Here is an 18,032-nt window from a genome sequence, read left to right on the forward strand (position 1 = left end):
ACTTTTGTAAGAGGCAGGAAAGATAAAATGTTGCAAATGGGAATGGCAAAAATCATACGGCATGAAAAATGGGGGCAGGGATAATTATCTGAAATTGTTGAACTCAATGTTGAGTCCGGCAGGCTGCAAAGTGCCCAATCGAAAGATGAGGTGCTGTTCCTCGAGCTTACATTGAGCTTCATTGGAACAATGCAATAGCCCGAGGACAGAGAGATCAGAGTGGGAGTGAAGTGGTGAATTAAAGTGACAGGCGACCGGAAGCTCAGGGTCACCAGTATGGACTGAACAGAGGTGTCCCGCAAAGCGGTCGCCCAATCTACGTTTGGTCTCCCCATTGTAGAGGAGACCGCATCGTGAGCAGCGAATGCAGTATATTAAATTGCAAGAAGTACAAGTAAATCGCTGTTTCACCTGGAAGGGGTGTTTGGGGCCCTGGACAGTGGGAAGGGAGGAGGTAAAAGGGCATATGTTGCATCACCTGCGCTTGCACGGGAAGGTGCCAGGTGAAGGAGCAGGGCTGTTGGGGGTGATTGAGGAGTGGACCAGGGTGTCGCGGAGGGAGCAGTCCCTTCGGAATGCTGAAAGGGGGAGTGAGGGGAAGATGTGTTTGGTGGTGGGATCACGTTGGAGGTGGCGGAAATGGCGGAGGATGATCCGTTGAATGTGGAGGCTGGTGGGGTGAAAGGTGAGGACAAGGGGAACCCTATCGTGGTTCTGGGAGGTAGGGGCAAGGGTGAGAGCAGAAGTGCGGGAAATAGAATGGACACAGTCAAGGGCCATGTCAACCACGGTAGAGGGGAATCCTCAGTTGAGGAAAAAGGAAGACATGTCAGAAGCACTAGTATGAAAGGTGGCATTGTCAGAACAGACGCGGCAGAGATGGAGAAACTGGGAGAATGGAATAGAGCCCTTACAGGAAGTGGGGTGGGAGGAAGTGTAGTCCAGGTAGCTGTGGGAGTCAGTGGGCTTGTAGTGGATGTTTGTTGAAAGCCAATCGCCAGAAATGGAGACGGAGAAGTCAAGGAAGGAAAGAGAAGAGTCGGAGATGGAGCATGTGAAGGTGAGGGAAGGGTGGAAATTGGAAGTAAAGTGAATGAACTTATCTAGTTCAGGGCGAGAGCAGGAAATGGCACCAATACAGTCATCGATGTACTGGAAAAAGATGGGAGGGAGGGGACCTGAGTAGGACTGGAACAAAGAATGTTCCACATATCCCATGAACAGGCAGGCATAGCTAGGGCCCATGCGGGTTCCCATAGCAACACCTTTAATTTGGAGGAAGTGAGTGGAGTCAAAGGAGAAGTTGTTCAATGTGAGAACAAGTTCAGCCAGGCGGAGGAGGATGGTGGTAGATGGGGACTGGTTGGGCCTCTGCTCAAGGAAGAAATGGAGCGCCCGAAGGCCATCCTGATGGGGGATGGAGGTGTAGAGGGATTGGATGTCCATAGTGAAAAGGAGACTGTTGGGGCCAGGCAACTGGAAACTGTTAAAGTGACAGAGGGCGTCGGAAGAGTCGCGAATGTCGGTGGGAAGAGACTGGACAAGGGGAGAAAAACTAGAGTCGAGATAGGAAGAAATAAGTTCCATGGGGCAAGAACAGGCTGAAACGATGGGCCTACCAGGGCAGTCCTGTTTGTGGATCTTGGGAAGGAGGTAGAAGCAGGCTGTGTGGGGTTGGGGGACTATGAGGTTGGCGGCCATGGAGGGAAGATCTCCAGAGGAGATGAGGTCAGTGACACACTTGGAAACAATGGCTTGATGTTTGCTAGTGGGGTCATGGTCCAGGCGGAGGTAGGAGGAGGTGTTGGTGACCCTGAGCTTCCGGTCGCCTGTCACTTTAATTCACCGCTTCACTCCCACTCTGATCTCTCTGTCCTCGGGCTATTGCATTGTTCCAATGAAGCTCAACGTAAGCTCGAGGAACAGCACCTCATCTTTTGATTGGGCACTTTGCAGCCTGCCGGACTCAACATTGAGTTCAACAATTTCAGAGAATTATCCCTGCCCCCATTTTTCATGTAGTATGATTTTTGCCATTCCCATTTGCAACATTTTATCTTTCCTGCCTCTTACAAAAGTACAGGATGTTCTTTCTATTTCTTCTTCCCCTCCTAACACCCCCCCCCCCATCTCTGCACCTGCTTAATATCTGTTACATCTCCAGCTTTTTCCAGTTCTGATGAAGGGTCCCAGACCTGAAACGTTAACTCTGTTTCTCTCTCCACGGATGCTTCCTGGCCTGCTGAGTATTTCCAGCATTTTCTATTTTTATTTCAGATTTCCAGCATCCGCAGTATTTTGCAATTATACTTTCTGGCTGGCTGCTTGGAGACAAGGGCTATCTACTGATGATGTGGCTCATGACACCTTGAGGAGGCCAAGTACTGAGGCTGAGGAGAGATATCATGGAAGCCACATTTCCACAGGATGTGTCATAAAACACCCAAGTATTGACCCTTGTGCATCTACTTGGTGTTTCATCTTTCTCTTATGCTTGCTTCTACGGGGTGCTAACCTTATGGCTTCAGCAGAGGCAGATGCAATATTCTCACTGCATAGACACTTTCGGCAGATGTACTCTGGGCCTTGGAGCCTGTGATGGCCCTGCCAATGTCTGCTCCTCCTGCGACTGTGCAAGGGCAGATTCGGCTATCCTGATTCCAGGAGGCATGTGGAGCTCTGACTGAGTGAAGGCCACCAGGGAGAAGTGTGAGCGCTTTGAGAGGAGTCCCCACTTCCCTGTCCCCTCTCACCATCATCCCTCTCATGGGCCTCCCACACTTCCCTGCTAGCAAGGCAGTGGAGAGCACCTTGCTGCACTTCAGTGGGGCCACGAGGACCCATGCCTACATTTACAACCCCCCTAGAGAGGAGGTCTTTGAGAATCTGCCATCTATTCTCCATACAATGCCATCTATTCACCATTGCTCCTAGGTGCTCATGTGTGTGACACAATGGCCCAGAAATTCGGGTCAGGGGCTTCCCGCGGGTGTAAGCCCCTGACCTGCACTTACCTTGCGCACCGGCCGTTGAGCTGTGGGCCCCTGTGGAATTGCGATCCTGGGCCATCTCCAACTGCCGGCACGCAGTGCTTGCATATCCCAGGGGCACAGTAAGTTCGATGCATCCCCTGGGATCACATGGGCCATGGAGAGCCAATGGTAGCAGGGAATGCGTCATTCATAAGTTTGACAGGAAGACCTGTCAAACCTATGAATACTACTAGCCCCAAAATATCACTAAATCTTCAAATAAATTCAAACAAACCATCACATTTTTAAAATAAACTATAAATTACATGAAATAACTATTTTAAACAATAATTTAAATTTTTGAAAAAAATAATTAAATTTTCCAACGGGGCTAAAAATAAACTTACTTTAAAGTATTAAAAAATAATAAACCTGTGGAAAAAATGTTTTAAGTTTAATTAATTCACCACTTACCTTTTAAAAAGCAGGCCTTGCAACTGCTTTTTACATGTCTAACTTCTGGAGACTTACCGTCCCGGGAAAACCTACAAAAAAAACTTACGTTCGATGCGCATGCACAGCCTCTCCTGCACACGCGTTCGACTTCTGAACCCCTTCTTTCAGGGGAATGGAAGTGCCGGTTTCCCACACATGCACAGTGCATGCAGGAAACTGGCACTTCCATTGGGCATACGGGTAAGTACCCCGTGCGTACTCACCCGTGGAGACCCGAATTTCTGGGCCATTTGCTGCTCCCTGCAGGTGACCATCATTTGCATCGAAAAGCATACAGTCACCATCGCATGCGACACAGTGGTGCTCATGTTGGAGATGGACTCCTCCGTTCTCTGCACATTAGCAGACATCGCTGTCACTAAGCCATTCAAAGCCTCCTGCACTTTTTGCTGCACATCCAGGATCGCCCGCTTTCTGGATGGCCACAAAGCTCAGCGTCTGCATGCAGCTGAGCAGAGCTGGGAGCGTCCTGCACCCACCGGCAAGGAGTCTTCAATCTGATTGGTTGAAAAGATGCAGTGTTAATTGGCCTGTTCACACATGTGACAGATCCCCTGTAGAGGGCGCAGCGCTGAAAATTATCTCTACCAACAAAAATTGCCGATCAACTTCTGTGCACAACTGTAACCGCAACGAATGGTAAGCGCTGATCTGTCACCGCTGACTGCAAACTCCAGGCCATTACTGAATTGGTAAACGCGATGAAAAGGCGCAAGGATGATCGGTATACGTATGGCAATTTCATATTTGTGCCTGGTGATTTAGTGAGGCATATTTTGGGATAAAATAGAGGGGGTTCGACTCTTCCATCGATTTCTGCCCTGCTAAGTCCTGAATCTAACATGGGTGGCATAAATAGACAGATTATTTTCATTACCCAGCAGTTATGTGCTTAACTTGAAAAACAAAAGCTTTATTTCGGGAAAGCTAAATATATTAAAGAATTAACTCATGACAGACTAAATTAAATATTACTAACAATGAATAAGGCACCAACTTTGACATTGAATGGAGATCGCCAAAATAATTCGGTACAGTTTACTATGATTACATTTTACATTTTAATAGTTGTCTCCCTGGACAGAGAGTCATGAAAGCACGTCATAATGTTGATGTAAACATATCGGAAACATTACAATTAAGGAGAAATAAACAGCATAAAGATCAGCATCTGAAAGAGAAAGCTCGGATGGAACGCGTCATCGGAGCAGTGATGTCAGATCATATTGTGGATTTCCACTAGTTACTGTTTTAATTTAAGTTTAACAAAACTATCGGGTTGGCCTATATTTTTTACATATTTAACACTAATAGATAAGGCCAGCACGGTCCAGTGAAATGTTACATCCACCAGTAGCATCATTTCGCTCTTCTGTTAGATGAGCAAAGATTCTTTCCTTATTGTTTCGCCTGTTCCTCTGCTTACACTTTTCGTTCTCTTTAGGTTTCCGTCTTTGATTACAACTTATTCCATCTGCAGCAATCTATTTCCTACCGCCCCTTCCGTGGTCTGTAAAATCGAAGTGATTTCCGGTTAGCTCATGACATTAATTAGTCAGCAGAGTGCTGGATGAAACAGAGTGCGATCGGCTGTAGCTAAATTGCAGGTTCACGAATATGTCAGTTGAATAATGAATATATCACTATCAGTATATCATTATTGAAATTGCACAATTTTTCGGCTTGTTCAGACGCGTAATAAAAAACGATTACAATCCTTCGAATTCAAATAATTCCTAGACACTGAAAAGCAGTATAACCTCCTCTACACTCAGTGAGCAACTGCATTGTGCTATACTCTGTATCTAATTCGTGCTGTTTCTGCCTTGGGAGTGTTTGATGGGACAGTGTAGAGGGTGCTTTACTTTGTATACTAACCCATGCTGTACCTGCCCTGGGAGTGTTTGATGGGACAATGTAGAGGGAGCTTTACTCTGTATCTAACCCATGCTGTACCTGCCCTGGGAGTGTTTGATGGGACAATGTAGAGGGAGCTTTACTCTGTATCTAACCCATGCTGTACCTGCCCTGGGAGTGTTTGATGGGACAATGTAGAGGGAGCTTTACTCTGTATCTAACCCCGGGCTATTCCAGCCCTGGGAGTGTTTGATGGGGCAGTGTAGAGGGAGTGTTACTCTGTATCTAACCCGTGCTATTCCTGCCCTGGGAGTGTTTGATGGGGCAGTGCGGAGGGAGCTTTACTCTGTATCTATCCACACTGCACTACCCTGTAGATATTTGATGGGCTGGTGTAGAGGGATCTTCATTCTAGAGGTTCCACTTTAGTCACTAGCGATGATCCGGACGCAAAATGCCCTCATAAATGCGCTAGTTTTGAGAAGGGTTGTTTTCTCAAGTTTCCGCTCAAAATAATTTGCAAAACACCGAACTTAAAATCTGTAATGTACCAGTGTAAACAGGTAGCGGTTTACAATTATTTTTTAAATTGCATTAATATTTATATATTTAAGACTGGTAACCTGGTGCAGCTTTTTTAATACAGCTCTCAATGTGCTTATCAGAAAATATAAGTTTTTAATCAGAGTGTCTTGCCCACAAACTGTGAGTAACCCGATTTTAAATAACTGAAAATAACTGTAAAAACTTTTGTTCTGCCCTCGCAACGCGATCCTATGCAGAGCTAGACAGATAGCGAACAACTCGATATCTTCCAATAAAATCACAAGGCTTGACTTTTCTTGTAATGCTTTACTGAAAGATTCTTACTGTAAAACTGAAATACAACACAGAAATGGAAGGACACATTAGTATACAGACGCATAATTGATATGTATACACAAATTTAGGTACGCCTGGGCAACACGGTACATCTGGCAACGAATTACATTTAGCAAGCTGGAAGGCATTCTCTTTAAATTAGCCCTGTACATAGTGTATCAAATACGGCTGCTAGTTAACCAGCTAGACAGAGAAAGTTACAACTAAACATTTTCTACAACATGCAGTGTATGCTAATCGTCTATAGCATTCTAAGTACTCACAGACAAACAATTTCCAAGACTGAAGCATGGGGACAATACAACCGAGGAGCACCATGGCGCAGGTCTTGTTCCGGCGGCAGCTCCACGAGGAATGAACTTGCAGTGCCGTGGGGAGCGTGGTGACCTCATCACGCTCGGGGTCGTGACGTCGTCGCGTTTGCCGGTAGTTGCGTCGCTGGCCGTTGGGGCCTAGGTCGGGAGCAGGAGCTGGAGGCCAGGCTGGGCCGGTGCTTGCCGCGGGAGCGGAAGATAGCGGCGCTCCCGGCGGCTGATCGATGCGGCTGAAGACGCTGGGCCGGGCTGTGCCGGCAGCCTTTCTGGAGAGCCGAGTCGGGCCGGCAGCCGCCTCACGCACGTCACATCGTACGTGACGTGACGTCAGCACGCTAAGGCGCGTCTTAAAGGGGCAATGGCCCTAAACGGTGAGTTAAAGGGGCAACGGCCCTAACAGGTAAGTTATACATATATAAGTAGGTTATGTACATACAGTAAGGTTAAGTTAGAGGGAGAGGCAGCACACTCCCCGCTTGGTACAATTCCATTTTTACCACTACAGATACAAAATAACCTGGAGAAAACGTCCTTTGGCTGCCACACGCTCAGAGTCCATTCTCTAGATTTCTTCGAAAAGGAGGACTACGATCTCTGAGACTGGCCTCAGAAACACCTTGACAGTCTCTTCCTTGACGATCTTCACCTCCACCTTGCGGACCCTCTTGTCCCTGCTCGGCAGAGTTTTGACGGCCAGTCCCACTGGCCATTCGTTTGTGTGCTTGGCTGTCTTTCAGCAAGACGACATCTCTCACTTTGACATTCGGCTTGGCTTCTGTCCATTTCCTATGGCTCTGTAGGGTGGGCAAATACTCTCCTCCCCATCTCTTCCAAGAAGTGTCTGCACGACACTATACTTGCTTCCACTGCTTCCCGTGCAGCTCGGCCATGTCGAAGTTTCCAGAGGGAGCTGAAATAGCACTCATCTTTTGAGTCAGGAGCATCGCTGGGGTGGGGACTGCAGGCGTGTCTGGGTCGGTGGACCCCGGCACCAGGGTTCTCCTGAGCGAGCAGAGGCGCCCCGCAGCCTGCTCCCCGCTACTCTGAAGACGGCGTCCAGGAGGGCGAAACGGCAGGGGTGCCGCCCAGCTCTGTCTATCGTCCTTGGACCTTTCAAGCACTGAGCATCCTAGGCCATCTGTGCTCACAGTGGGGCCTGCCTCTTCCTCACAGGCAGAGGAGGTTGACCTATGATGCTGCGTCATGTCGTCGTAGTCCTCCTTTACCTGGATCCTGTTTGGGCATGGGCTGAGGCAGGATGTGCGACCGTTGCGCGACATGTTTGCTTTATAGACGCTGACATCCGCTGGTTTGTGGACTGTTCCCAGGCAAACTCCACCCACGAGGACCCATCCCAAGTCAAGCCGCTGCGCATAGGGAGCATCGTGGGGCCCGTTGATGTGCTCACGTACCTTGTGCACCCTTAAGATGTCTCTTCCCAAGAGTAGGAGGATTGGAGCGTCCGGGTCCACAGCTGGAATCTTATTGGCAATTGGCTGTAGGTGGGGCTGATGGCGTGCGACCTCTGGGGAGGGGATTTCCGTCCTGTCCTCTGGCATCATGTCGCACTCAATCAAGGTGGGGAGGGGAAGCTGTAGTTTCCCATCCATGGACTCGATCATGAAGTTCCCGACTCTCCTACCCGTAGTCTCTGTTGTCCCTGCACAGGTTTTTAGCGTGTACGGAGCGGTGCTGGCCTTGACGTCGAAGAGATTGAAGAATTCCGTCTTCGCTAGGGACTTGTTGCTTTGTTCATCGAGCACTGCATACATTTTGATTGCCTTCTCCTTTCTCCCTGCAGGATATGCTTTAACCAAGCAGATTTTGGAGCATGAGCGTGGGCTGCTTGCATTTCCGCAAACCTCTGTACACTTGGAGGTGACTGAAGATGTGCTTTCGCTTTGCTCCCCGCTATCCTCTTTGTCAACCGCGGCGCTCTCGTGGTTGACGGAGGAGGACCTGGATGCAGAGCTGCTATGTGTTTTTCGCTGTTGCACTCAAGGCACTTGATTGTCGCCTTGCAGTCTTTTGCCATGCGCGTAGTCGACCCACAACACCTGAAGCAGATGCGGTTCTCTTTCAGGTATGATGTGCGCTCATCAATGGGCTTGTCTCTAAAGCTTCGACACTTTTTGAGTGGGTGGGGCTTCTTGTGTATAGGACACTGACGATCTGGGTCATCCACTTCATTCCCAGCAGAACTGGATTGGTTGACTGAGGGTTCGGCTGGAACCTCTGTTTTGTGCACACTCACAGAGGCTTTGTTGCTGTCCTTTGTGGGTTTCTCTGTTCTCGAAGGAGCGTAACTGCTGGAGGTGGAGAAAGCGAAACTTGGATCATTCCTCACCCTTGCCTGTTGTTGGACAAACCTGGAGAAGAGAGAGAAGGGGGGAAATGCCACTCCATTTTCCTCCTTGTACTTGGATCCCTTAGCTATCCATTTCTCTTGAAGATTGTGGGGGAGCTTTTCCACTATTGGGTTTACCCCGCGAGCCGTATCCAAATACGAGAGGCCGGTCAGGTAACCTTCTCCCTTGGCACACTCCAGTTCGAGGAGAATGTCGCCCAGTTCTCTGAGCTCGACATTATCCTTGTTGGTTAGCTTCGGGAAGTCCTCAAGCTTCTTGAGCAGTGCGTGTTCGATGACTTCTGGTGTCCCATAACAGTCGTCGAGACGTTGCCAAACCAGGTTGAGGCCTGCTGTGGGATTGAGGACGTGCGCTGAGCGAATTCTCTTCGCCTGCCTTGACAACTCGGCTCCGAGCCACTTTGTCATCAAGTCTAGTTCTTCTCTGGCTGACAGATTCAAGTCCTTGGTGGTACTCAGGAAGGATACTCTCCATGACCAATAATTTTCAGGACAGTCATCGAATTCTAGGAGGCCTGAACTTAATCATTCTCGGCGAGTGAGGTACCTGGCGAAGTCTTGTGCGCCTTGCGGCTCGGGCAAGGACTGCTTAGCTGGATTGGCCGAGTGTTGTGGAGGTCTCTGCAGGCGAGTCCTACTCGTTTCTTCTCTTTTAAGCTCAGTGTCTCCGGAAACGGGCCGTTTGTTGCTGTGGTGAGTAGCTAGTTCTACGTCGAGATACCTGAATGTTTCCTTTGGGAACACTTTGGAGTGTTGTTGGACATACTCATTTGTACGTTGCACTGGACTGAGGGGCTGTTCCAGGTCATATGTTTCCTGGCTGGGCTCCCCGCGTTCGCTCTCCTCATCTTCTTCGTAAGCTGCGGCTTCGGCTTTAGCGGCAGCGGCAGCTCTCTGGCTTTGGAGAATGTGGAGAATGGCAGCGAGATCAGCTCTCTGCTTTACAAGGTCAGCTTTCTGCTTCATCATACTAGCGTCGAGGTCGGCTCTCTGCTTCATGAGGTCAGCTTCTTTTTCAGCGAAGGACAATTGCGCCTGGGTGGCCTTTGCCTTGGCACGTGCTTTGGCGGCTGTAGAAGCTGTCGATGACGACGGTCTGCTGGACCGCCGAGATGACCTAGAGGATACTTTAGAGAACTGTGACTTGGCATCGTTTGCTGGGAGAGCTGTCGGTGATGACGGTCTGCTGGACCGCCGAGATGTTCTAGAGGCTGCTTTAGAGGACTGTGACTTGGCCTCGTTTGCTGGGAGAGGGTCATTCTTCTCGATTGGCTGGTCGACTTCCTCTAGAGTATATTGTTTTCCTGAGCGTAGACTCATGGTAGCTGAGTGGTATCTTCCTGTGCTTGAGCCCGCTGTGCTGTTGTCTTGTTACTGTTCTGCCCTCGCAATGCGATCCTATGCAGAGCTAGACAGATAGCGAACAACTCGATATCTTCCAATAAAATCACAAGGCTTGACTTTTCTTGTAATGCTTTACTGAAAGATTCTTACTGTAAAACTGAAATACAACACAGAAATGGAAGGACACATTAGTATACAGACGCATAATTGATATGTATACACAAATTTAGGTACGCCTGGGCAACACGGTACATCTGGCAACGAATTACATTTAGCAAGCTGGAAGGCATTCTCTTTAAATTAGCCCTGTACATAGTGTATCAAATACGGCTGCTAGTTAACCAGCTAGACAGAGAAAGTTACAACTAAACATTTTCTACAACATGCAGTGTACGCTAATCGCCTATAGCATTCTAAGTACTCACAGACAAACAATTTCCAAGACTGAAGCATGGGGACAATACAACCGAGGAGCACCGTGGCGCAGGTCTTGTTCCGGCGGCAGCTCCACGAGGAATGAACTTGCAGTGCCGTGGGGAGCGTGGTGACCTCATCACGCTCGGGGTCGTGACGTCGTCGCGTTTGCCGGTAGTTGCGTCGCTGGCCGTTGGGGCCTAGGTCGGGAGCAGGAGCTGGAGGCCAGGCTGGGCCGGTGCTTGCCGCGGGAGCGGAAGATAGCGGCGCTCCCGGCGGCTGATCGATGCGGCCGAAGACGCTGGGCCGGGCTGTGCCGGCAGCCTTTCTGGAGAGCCGAGTCGGGCCGGCAGCCGCCTCACGCACGTCACGTCGTACGTGACGTGACATCAGCACGCTAAGGCGCGTCTTAAAGGGGCAATGGCCCTAAACGGTGAGTTAAAGGGGCAACGGCCCTAACAGGTAAGTTATACATATATAAGTAGGTTATGTACATACAGTAAGGTTAAGTTAGAGGGAGAGGCAGCACAACTTTACAGAGCCATTTACTAGTTACATTGGTATACAATTGTCAGTTTCGTAGTAAATTAAAATATATATATTTTTGAAAGCTTGTAAATGTGCCTAAAAGAAAGCTGAATTTTAAGCGCCTCCTCGAAGGCCCTATAATGGGCGCAATTAGAGGAAATTCGCAATGATCTGGGGGGAGTGGGGTGTCCAGTTTTGTGGGTGGGTGCAGATTCTAGTATGGAATTTTTTTAACTAGTGTAAAATTGGCTGAATCTAGATTTGCGCTAAACATAATGGCCTAGAAATTCAGTTGTTTGCACCAGCCGTTTGCGCCAGAAAAGGGTATATTTCCGGTGCTAGCCACTTAGCGCCCGGGCGCCGCCGGATCTGCACCCACGCCGAAATTCAGTTGGGATTTAGCGCCGGCGCAAAGTGTTAGCGCCCGCTCAGCTGCGCGCGCATCTTATGACGTCATTTGGGTGTGCAACGCCGTTTGTGCGCCCCAAACCGGAAATTCAGTGGCGCCCGCCCAATGTGGGTGTGGCGCTGCTAAGAACTGTGAAGTGGAACTCAACAGAGGCCCTGTGGGATTCGGGGAGCGCTAATTAAAGGGCACATCCACTCACCCATACAGGCCAGCCATTTCGCTGCAATGACTTTACTGCTTTGGATTTCTGGACAGAGAGCAAGGCACAGAGATTTCTGATTTCGGACAACATAGGAGAGGTACTTTTGGCTTCTAGCCAGTGCTTTGACATTTGCATCCTTGTGATTTGGCTGTTTGGAACTTTATAATGGGGGCTGTATGGGGTGCCAACCCTCAGTTGCAGCATTTTGTGCGAAGGGCTCGCAGACGCTGTGACAGAGGGCCAGCCATGCCTAGACGCAGAGGGGCCATCAGGCGTCGCCAACGTAGGCCTTACCCAGTCAGGCAATATCGGCAGCAGGTGTCCTATCTCACCATGACTGCGGCGCATTGTGTGAAGAGGCTGCGCTTCAGGAGGGAGGTGGTTGCAGAGATCTGACAGCTGCTTCACGCAGATTTGCGGCCACAGCTCATGTGCAGGACATCTCTCTCGGTGGAAGTGAAGGTCACGGTGGCTCTCAGCTTTTATGCAAGCGGCTTGTTCCAAGCCGCTGCTGCGGACATAGCGAACATCTCCCAGTTTGCCGCACATCGCTGCATCCGGCAGGTCACCGATGCACTTTACGCGAGAAGACACCAATTCATCTCCTTCCCCATGACCCAACACAAGCAGGAGCAGCGTGCAGTCGGATTTGGCTTCCCCATGGTGCAGGGCGCCATTGACTGCACGCATGTGGCTATGCGGGCACCTATCCACAATGCCGAGCATTACCGCAACCGCAAGGGCTACCATTCCCTAAATGTGCAGCTGGTGTGTGACCACAGGCAGCGCATCCTAGCTGTCAATGCCCGCTTCCCAGGAAGCAGCCACGATGCATTTATCCTGCGCCAGACTACTGTGGCTGACATGTTCGAGGCACAGCCTCCACCAAGGGGATGGCTTATCGGGGACAAGGGCTACCCTTTGTGTACATGGCTCATGACCCCGCTCCGCGCGCCCACAACCCCAGCGGAGGTGCCATACAACGAAAGCCATCAAGCCACAAGGAACCTAATAGAGCGAACGATAGGTGTCCTCAAGCAACGATTCCGCTGCCTGGATCGTTCCGGAGGAACTCTTCAGTATTCGCCGGATAGAGTCTCCCAGTTCGTCGTCGTGTGCTGCATGCTGCACAACCTGGCGATCCGCAGGACTCAGGCACTGCCACCTGACATTGCCCCACCACCTCAAGAGGATGAGCTGGAGGACCATGAGGAGGAGGAGGAGGAGGAGCAGCCTAGGAGGGAGCGACAAGGTCCAAGGGCCGTCCGCCGGTGGCTTATTGTTCGACACTTCTAGGCCCCCTGTCAGGGAATGGCCTGTGCCAATGAACGCAGCTGAAGGCAGCCGCTCCGCAAGCCCTCAGCCGCTTAACCCAACAACCAGTTGAAACATGACACCTGCACATGGTGAAAAAATAAAAATCTTTATTTCACAAACTCAGGGCCCTTCCCACATGGAACAGCAAAACAGAGAAGACCTCCAAAAAACAGTCAAAAACTTCTGTCACTCCCAAAACCTGGGGAGGACTAACAAAACTTCCACATGCAAATGGCCTTCCTCACCGGCCTTACAAAAAAACGCCCCCCCCAACACAAACACCCCCATAAAAACAAACAAGATAATGCCCCCCAGAACAGAAGCCCCCGCATGACCAAAACCCGCGCTTGCCACACTCTACTCGGCGTGCTGAGAGGGCGAGTCCTTAGAGTGCGTTCTCTTGCCCCGGCCTGACCTGCAGCTGTGCCTCAAGCTGGGCCCTGAGGCTGGGGCAAGGCTGGGGGAAGGCTCATCAGGGCGACAACGCGTCTCGCCAGATGTCCTTGGGGGTCGCGCCAAACGAGGGCCGGCCCGGGAGGGGCCGGCTGGTGGCTGCTGCAGCTGTGGGTGGCCATCTTCAGTTCCTGCAGCAGCTCGTCGCACCCTGGCTGGGGGAGTGGCAGTGTCACCTGCACCAATGGGGACAAGCTGGCTGATGGCAGGCGCGCGCTGCTCGCCAGAGACACTGGCACTCGGCCGGCCTGGCAGGGGAGCAAGCGCACCAATGTGTTGGCCGCCAGACCGCTGTGCTGCAGCAGGGTGGTGGCTCGCCTGGCGACGCCTCCGCGCCAGTGTGAGGGTGGCAGAAGTTAGTGCCCCAACTGCCCTGGCATGTGCCCGCAGCTGCTGTGCCAGTGTCTGCCCAGCACCTCTCATGTGGCAACTGGCGTGCTGCGCTGCGGCGAGTTGCTGCACCCCCCTGTCGTGTGCTGCCACAAGTAGGTCCACCCCCCTGGCGTGCGCTGCCGCGAATTGTTCCAGGCCCCTGGCCTGTGATTCGGCGAAAGCCACCACACTATGTGCCAGGCTCTCCATGGCGCGAGGCATCTGCTCCACCACCTGCATAAACTCCATGTGGCGCCCCTCCGACGCCGCCATGTCGTGCAGGAGGTGCACCTCCTGGGCGACGTCTGACTCCGGACTGGAGGGCGGACTCGCCCTCTGGGCAGAAGGCTGGCGTGGCGCCGGACCCTTGCCGCGTTCGGCCACCCTACTGGGACCAGGTTCTCCCCTCCCCTCCACCACCTGCCCCCTCTGGGCAGAAGGGCGGCGTGGTGCCGGACCCTTCCCGCGTGCGTCGACGCCACTGGTACCAGGTTCTGGCCTCCCCTCCACCGCCTCCCCGCTCTAGCCAGAAGGCTGCCCTGCTGCCGGGCCCTTGCCGCGTGCGTCCACGCCACTGGTACCAGGTTCTGGCCTCCCCTCCACCGCCTCCCCCCGGCTCTCCTGCATGCCAGATGTCTCCCCTCCATTGCCATCTGCTGGCGCGGAGGAGGGTTCCCCGGAGGTGCCGCCTTCCTCCTGGTCCTCCACGTCCTCCTCCTCTGAGGGCCTGGCTCTCTGTGCTTCAGGGAGCACCTCCTCCTCAGCAGCTGAAAGCAGGAAGGCACAAGTGTAGCTTTAGAGTGAGGACAGGCTGACAGCCAGGGAGGCCGCAGTGGTGCATTATGCGCATTTTGTGGTCAGTGGGGAAGGATGTACATCTGATGAGCGAGGGCAAGGAGAGAGGTGCACCCGGTCATGTCCTTACCAGTGGGTTCCAGTACAGGGTCCGCATCGCCGATCGCGACAGGGCCTGTCACCCGGGCACGCAGGAGTCGTGCCACCCTCTCCTCCAGATCAGTCAGCTCCTGGTAGTCGGGACACCCTCCACCAGTTGCTACCTGGCTCCTGGCGTTCCTCGCCAGCTTGGCCTGCAAGAGAAAGGAGGGCCTCTAAGTACAGTGTGGTGCCCTGCTGCTGTGTGTGAGGCCTCCCATGGTTGAATAGCTTGGACCGTGTGCTGCCCTGTTGCTGTGTGGGAGCCCTCCCATGGCTGAATAGCTTGGACAGTGTGATAAGTGCAGAAAGAGCTTTGATTAACATGCAAGTGCCATTGCAGTGGGAGGAGGGCTGGGCATTAGGCCTTTGATGTCCCTTTGGCCCTAATGGGAGGTGCACATGCAAGGATGAGGGGGACAGTGGAAAGGGTACTCACCTTCACCAGCCGACTGAGGTCATTGAATTTCTTGCGGCACTGGTCCGCACTCCTGGGAACATCGCAGTTGGATGAGACCCTGCGGGCAATTCTGCTCCAGGCATTCCTGAACTGGCTCCTGGGAGCCTTCCTGCCACTAGCCGGGCACACAAGCCGTCTTTTCTTGTGTACCCCATGGATGAGCACACTCAGCGCATGCTCAGAGAAGCGCTGTGCTCTGTCACGGGCCCTCTCCATTCCCCCAGGCGCTGTTTTGGCACACCACCAGTGCTGAGGCCTAGTTGCAGCGCTACAGCATGCAGGGCGTGGCAGCAGTCAAAGTTGACCCTTGCTGGCCGGCGTCAGGGTGTCTGCTGACACTCAACACATGACCGCACCTGCGCTGCACCCGGAATCGGTGATATCAAGCCGCATCGCCGGATTAGCGCCTGAACACAGCGTTGCAGCGCCAGTTTCAGCGCTCGGCCAGAATCTGGTCCAACTTCACTGAATTTCGGCGAGTTGGCCTGCAGTTTCCGGCGGGCGCTAAATTTACCAAGCGCCCGACTTTAGCGCCCCAAAACTGTGCAAACTGAATTTCTAGGCCAATGTGTGCTTAATATTCCTCGGGCAAAAATTCGTGGCCGCCACGAGAGTTGGCGGGACAACTCAGGTTAATGGGCGCTGAAAATGGAGGAAGTGCTACCAGGGGAAAATTCACGCTTGGGGCAAAATGTTTTTACCGTGTAATGCTCTCCTGCTGGCGGCAGTGCAGCGTTCCAGCTTCCAACAGCCTGTGGAGGTGAGGCTATGGAGTTCGCAAGGAACTGTGGGAAATCAAAAGGACAATGTATTAAATAAACTAATGAAAATTAAAATGAAGTGAAAAAATGTAGTTTGCATCTCTCCCTGCCTTTTTTGTTAAGTGAACATTTAAAAGAAATCCCAAATGGGAGTCTTCAGCACTTAAAGCTGAATTCCCTTCTGCACCTCAAAAAATGGGAGAAGTGCTTCAGCATTAACACAAGTGGCTCAGCAAGCCAGGGAAGGGGTCCCAGCGTCTCACATGCAGCACTCCACCTTTGTGCAGGGTGTCAACACTGCATGAGAGTTCCTTTACTCACAGGGGCCAAGAGCCCTCCAGAAATGGGAACACATCACCGAGGTATTCACTGCCAGCTGCGTCGCCCCCACCATCTGTCCACAATGCCCAAAGAAGCTTCAGGACCACAGACCACTGGCCAAGGTCAGTGAATGCATCTTCAAAAGCCATCTCCTACCAACTGCAGCACTAGCCTCACACACTGCTCAATGCGTGAATCGCCCCCCCCCCGCCCCCGCCAATCACTCACCTACCAACAATCTGTACAAAACATGAGGCACATCCCCATTCCTAGCCACACCTCAGCCCATTGGAAGAAACAGTGCAGGCCATTCTTGGCAGGGGCCCTTGGCCAGCGGAGGGGCTGATAGGATACAAGATACTGGTATATTCATACATTATCCTCCTTCTGGTATGCACCTCTTGCTATCTCGTGATCCCCTCACCACAACTCCACCCTTGTGCCTTCCTCATTTCACACACCCAAGAAATGCAGCCTTCCCAACCAATGGTTGGCCAAGATGAGGGAGAGGAAAATGAAGAAGAACAAGAAGAAACACCATCACTAGATTTCACACTGCCAGCCACCACCTCCTCAAGGTCGACCAGCAAGGTCATTTGCAGTGTCCCTCACTTCCACCAGTCATGCTACAATCACTGAGGTAGCACTGCGTGATTTCAGTAGGATGAGCAAAGGCACAAACTAGACAGTCACTAAGGGAATGCATAAGGGTGATGAGTTGATTTCTTGATGCCATATTGGATGGATAGATGTATAAAGTTGGATTGGAAGGTTTGCTTTGTGGACGCTTTTATTTCAGCATTGTGGCCAAGCTGACGCTTTGATTGTCATTAACAGAAAGAAGGTAAGGTGTGGGACTAATGCTGAAACGGGAATTGGAGCTGGGGTCACTGGGACCGCAGGCAGATGATCCCAGCCAGAAATGGTCTGTCTGGGATGCATCCTTCCTTCTGCACTCCGTACATACTTAAACAATCTTTTAACATGTATTGCAGCAAACCGCTACTACAGTAAAATCAAAAAATCCAGTCCTAAAGTTTAAATGTAAACTTACCTGAAAGATGTGTGTGTCCCTTTAAGAGGTACTGACAGCGCCTCTGTGAGTCTGCTTGCACGCTGGGTATACATGCAGAGCTCAGGATCTAACACTGAACTCAGTGCAACTGTTCAGGTTCGCGGTGGTAACGTTAACTCGGCGTTGCATGGAGACTGACATCACCGCACCGCCATTTTAATTTGGCGATGCATCTTACCGGCAGCGCTGCGGGGCCCACCAACTGCTGGCGGTATTTTGACGGTAACGGGTGGCAAAAAGCCCCCGAATTTGGCTAGCACCGGGCGAATTGCGCTGAAAAAAGTAGCGCAACTTAGCGGAAAGTAATGCTACTGCACTAGACCTGTGGTGGGGTGATCATCGGACAGTGTCGTTCGGCCGGTGTGCACCCAGTGCTCTACTTGGCTGGGAATGTTTTGCCCTGGTACTGGGACTGATGATGATTTGTTGATTTATTTACGGTGGCCCCTCGTGGACATGAACACAAACATTTACCGACAATATAAGGAGTAATCGTGTAAAGGGTACATTTGAAAAATGCCTAGTTTAGGATCA

The 18,032-nt window shown here is 51.5% G+C and overlaps 1 pseudogene; it reads right to left on the reverse strand.

The window, feature by feature from the left end:
- Window positions 1-18,032, reverse strand: part of LOC147116158 (CD276 antigen-like) — a 35,382-nt pseudogene that overhangs the window by 12,860 nt on the left and 4,490 nt on the right.

Source organism: Somniosus microcephalus, chromosome 6 (assembly GCF_052327205.1).
Source record: "Somniosus microcephalus isolate GS21.2 chromosome 6, FLI_Smic_1.0, whole genome shotgun sequence".
Classification (NCBI taxonomy): domain Eukaryota; kingdom Metazoa; phylum Chordata; class Chondrichthyes; order Squaliformes; family Somniosidae; genus Somniosus; species Somniosus microcephalus.